Genomic DNA, 5,488 nt, shown 5'->3' on the forward strand with positions numbered 1-5,488 from the left:
AACTGTGCACTGGGAGATATTAACTGTGCACTGTAGTATATTAAGTGTGTACTGTGTGGAATATTAACTATTTGTTGTGGTATATTAAATGTGTACCATGATATATTAAGTATTTATAGTGATATATTAAGCGTGTACACATATCTAATAATCATATATTGGGGGATATTAACTGTGTACTGTGCTATATTAATTATGTATTGTATTATACTAACTGTGTACTGTGCGGTATGTATATGAAGAGATATTTGAGCATGCCGGCGAATCGATGCCTGAGAGGGCCGAAGAAACAATTGTTTTTGATAGCTCTATTTTGAATCTTTTTTTTTCTTAGATCCGAAGGTATGAAATGTATTTGGGCTTTTTTGCTGGTATTAGAGTGGAAAAGAGTTTTTCTTTTCATAGTGGTACAAGCAATTTCCAAATCAGATGACAAAATTCATGCTTGTTTAAGATGAAGTTTTTAAGCATGCAGATGTTAATTCGACTAAAGATGCCTGATTTCCAGTTTGGAGGCGTTTGCCATGAGTTTTAAGGGGATGAGTTGATTATCACTAATTTCTTTTTGTTTGTTTATAAAAATCAGTTTACTAAGATTTTGGTAGTAAAAGTCTGGATTTAGGAGCCTCATACAGATTCAACTGTTACTTGCTGAATAGTAAATGTTTTCAGAGAGACTTTATGCTGTTTCATTAATTTTTGTTTTTAAAAACTTCTTTTTTTGTGAGAGATCTCTTGTATAAGTAGCATCATTATTCTTCTTCTTCTTCTATATGTATTCACTATATTTGAGGCTCACAGGTTTGAGCAGTGCAAAAAGATGATGCAGGGCAACAAAAACCGAATCGGCCGACTGGGTCTCCTTCCTTAACGAACCGTCCGGATTCTACCAAAAAATGAATTTCCTGAATGGAGCGCTCTATGGGAGTTTTCTTGAAATTTTCGCATTTAAAACCTCGTCTTAAGAACCGCAAGTTATAAGATAAAATCTTATGTAGACCATAAATACAACTAAATATTATAAGTTTTTAATGCATACGGCATATATATATATATATATATATATGTATATATATATATATATATATATATATATATATATATATATATATGTATGTATGTATGTATATATATGTATATATGTATATATATGTATATATATATATATGTATATATATATATATATATATATATATATATATATGTATATGTATATATGTATATGTATATATGTATTTACAATAGGTAACTAACTCATACTTCTAACAATAAAATTTGCTGATTTAGAATCACCTCCATTTTTTTTTTTGGTACAACGGCTACTCACATAAATCTAACGTGACACTACAAAAGAAATAATATTTTCCGACGCTTATAAACATCGGTACTTTTCGTGCCGAAGCATTCAAAAGCGTCGCGAAGCGTAAGGCAAGTGGGGTGTGGAAGTTTTTCTTTCCGATGCTTTTTGAAAGTGTCAACATAAACTTACTCTATGCCGACTTTAAGCGTCGCGTGGTTTGGAATTGACCGACGCTTTCTTAGGTCAGCTTACTTTGAACTCTGCCGATGCTAACTAGTCGCATCGGCCCAAGCTAGGGACTTTGCCGACGCTTTAAAGCATCGTGCCGTGCCGGTTTGGTTATTGTCGACGCTTAAAAGCGCCGGGCAATAATGGTTTTTTTTTTAAAAAATATAAAAATAATTTTTAAACCTGTATACATTACTTTCCAACACAACAAATACACAACCTAAATCACATATATAACAAAAGTCACATCACAAACAAAAACTTTTCATTCAAAATATTCATATTATCATATTTGATTACATTGTACTTCAAAAATATTAAAAACATACATATCAAATTTCTGGGGTCGACGACATCATCATCTCTATGAGTCGATGAAGTATCAACAACCTTAAAAAAAAAGACACTTTAGAAAGTAAGAATATAAAAGTTATTACGAAGAAATTAAAAAGAACAAATTCAATTCATTACTTGTATAAGTCTAAGAAGCTCACCTTATACGAAGAAAACATTCCATTCTACTTTGTATAGTTGAACGGACACAACTGACCCTTGCGTGCAACCGATCCTAAAAAACTTGATAAAAGACTTCCAGCCCTCTTGATGGGCTACCCCAATTCGTTGCATCGGATGATGATCTTATCACCCTCACGAAGCTGCCACACATCCTTTGCTTGAGCGGATCCCCGTCTCATCCTCACCGTCCCTTGTCCATCTATTAAAATTAAATAAAATATGCATTAAAAAATTGAAGATAAATATGAACTTTAAATTGAATTATTCTGGATCTGGAGGTCATCCATAACCACATCCTCCCCTGGGTAATCAGCAGGAGGCTCGCGCTAAAATCCAGACTCGTGCTGCTAGTGCTCACAGGGCTGCTAGGACTACAGGGACTGATTAGAAGAAGATTCCACCAGAGAATGCTGGAACTCCACATCTCTAAATCGTTTTCCTCGGGGTATGTTGTTACTTGGTATGCACAAAAAAGAATCAATATTAGTTAAATGATAAATATATACTAAATGAATTGCTAATAAAAGAAAACACAATAATTCATTCATTGTATACATCATAAAGTTTACTTACTATTAAGAAACTACATTCTTATTCAACATCTGTCCTAACCAAACTCGTTGGTGTATTTACTTTATTAGTTGGCATAATATTATAAGGCATACACTGAGCAACTCTGAGTAAGCCTCTTATATCATCTTCTCCTACATAATTTTGTTTTATGTTACCGGATCCAAAATTAAAGGTGTGTTCTAGATAGGAGGATTGGTTACATGGAGACGGCAATATAGACTTTTCATGAAGTATCCATTCAATATAACCGTTTAGAAAACCATTCCACACCAAGTGTTTTTCAATAATTTTTGGATCAAGAGCAGAATCGTTTACACATTTTTGACATGGATATAAAATCTTTCCGTTCATATTAGATTTCTCAAAAGCAAACTTAATGAAATTCTGAACTTCATCCAAATATTTGGCACTGGATCTCAACTTATTTATCTAACTTTTGTCCATTCTATTAGAATATCGGTTGAACTGCAATTTATTTAAAAATGATAAATAAGGATAATTTCTATATGAAAAATCAAAGCAAAAAAAAAGGATCATTTCAACTACTCCTTTCTATATAACCATTTCGCACTAGCAATAACTTCTTCCAGTGATCAAATAGTATCATAGTTTTTCTAGGACCACAATCCATGACTTATCCAAGGCCCAAAATTATGGTTTGCAGGAATATTCTAAATCAGGTGCATTACCCTAAGTAGAAGGTTCTGGCCACCAAGGTATATGCACTCCTTACAGCAAACAACATAATCTACCCATCGAGCACAATGTTTAAGAATATACTAAGCCAAAGGTTGACATCACAATCTATGAAGTTTAAGAATAAATAAACATGCCTATTGAATTATATGCACTCAAACATGAAGACATACAATAGACTCTTTTGTGCCAGTAAACATATGTTTCAACTCGCATATGCATCATAAACATGCAAGTGCTTGAAATAGCTTGCAAAAAAATAAATAAATAAATAAATAAAGGAGAGATATTGACCAATTGAACTGCAGATGGAGCTAGTCTTCTACACATCCATTTAAATCCATGTGCTGGCTGCTGTATGGGTCATATTTAGATAATAAGAACTAGATCTATCAAAACTTTAAGAACCTGGCACAAAGATTTCTATATCAGTCTGCAAATTAGGGGACTTCTTGATCCCTTCAGTTATTCCTTGCATGTAACTTCTAAGGTAAAACTTTTTAGGAAAAGGAAAGGAAAACCCATGCAGAATTCATTTAACTGATTAGAAAAAGGTGTAAGGGGGTCTAAGCCTGTTAGGAAGCAAGGGTCAGACCTCACTTAATAGCAAAACTCATCAATTCAGTATTTACAAAGATAGCTAAAAGTACAGGTAATCAAGGAAATAGATCTTATTAAGGGCATAATGGCATGTTCAACACCTGGGAAATGGTTTAGCATGCTGAGGATATTAAAATTTTGCTAAAAATTTGAAATCTATGCTAAATGTTCCGAATGGAAGACGAATCCTCTCCAAAAAAAGAAAAGAAAGGAAAATAAGAATGTCTCATAACAAAATAAAGATGTCAAACAATTGATATATCTGCATGGATGTGTTTGCAAACATTGCAGGGATTGGAGTGGGCACAACTCAAAGATACTAACAGTAAATCAATCATTGATATGCATTCATTGTTGTTTCATGAATCAAGGAAATTAATTACCAACTTTAATTTTATTTTTTTTTATTTAATTTGTTTCTATTTTCAGTTATCCATGCCTATAATATTATGTTTTCATTTATTTCTTATTTTGTCAATTTGTTATCTAACTTTATGTATTCGTATGCACATATATCCGAATCCATGGTGTTTAGAAAGAGAACAGATGAGGCGCATCTTAAACCAGAAAACCATCTAAATAAGATTGATCTTCGGATGAATCAAAAAATGCCCAACTTCCTTTTTTCCCCTCCGAAGAACCCTAGTTGGAAGAACAAGTTTCTTATTGTAGAACAAACTTAATTTAATGATTGCATCACAGTTTTAGGAATTGATCGGATAATTTAATGATTGCATAGCTCTATTTTAATTCTTATATACAAAAAAAAAAATTAAATTGATAATTTAAAACCTATAGTACATGACTAAGCACAGAAGAATAAAGAAAAGATAGTACATTACCTCGGATGGAGGCAGACCTCAATCGATCGTTGCTTTGGGCCGGTCAGTCGACGCCGATCTCTGGAGAGAAGGGCTATCACGAAGCTCGATCGAGGCTTGAGGGCTGTTCGGTTGGCACCAGAGAGGAGGGAAGAGAAGGAGATCCTCAAGCGGAGGCGAAGCAAGAGAACAAATTAAAGAAAGAAAAAAATCCACGAACACACGAAGAAGAGGAGGAGGAGAATAAGCGAAAAGGAGAGAGAGGAGGGAGGAGGAGAAAAATACCTCAGACGAAGGGGATTGGGGTCAGTCGATCGACGCTGAAGAGGAGGGAGGAGGAGAGGAGGTTGGAGTCGGACAATCTGCATCAGATAAGAGGAAGACAGGGGCTAGGGCAATGCCGGAGCGAAGAAAGATGGGGGGCTAGGGGAGCGTTGGAGAGGAGAAAATGGGGATCTAGGATAGAATGAGGGCTCGGGGTCAAGGGCTAGGTTTGGAGGGGGTCTTCACCATCGACAATGCTTATAAGCGTCGTCTTAGGTCATGACCTTCGACGACGCTTATAAGCGTCGTCTTAGGCAGAAGGAGAACAACAACACTTAAAAACGTTGTCCTAGGTACACTCCCCACGTTTTCCAGCGTCGTCTTAGCTTGAGGCCTACGACGACGCTTTTAAGCGTCGTCTAGTCTTTCAAATTGCTGATATTCATTACAAGCATCGGCAAAATTTGGCGCGGAGCCAAATTTATCGACA

The sequence above is a fragment of the Phoenix dactylifera genome, chromosome 8 (genome assembly GCF_051530095.1).
Source record: "Phoenix dactylifera cultivar Ajwa chromosome 8, Ajwa_hap1_PhDact_Kaust_v1.1, whole genome shotgun sequence".
In the NCBI taxonomy this organism is placed as follows: Eukaryota; Viridiplantae; Streptophyta; class Magnoliopsida; order Arecales; family Arecaceae; genus Phoenix; species Phoenix dactylifera.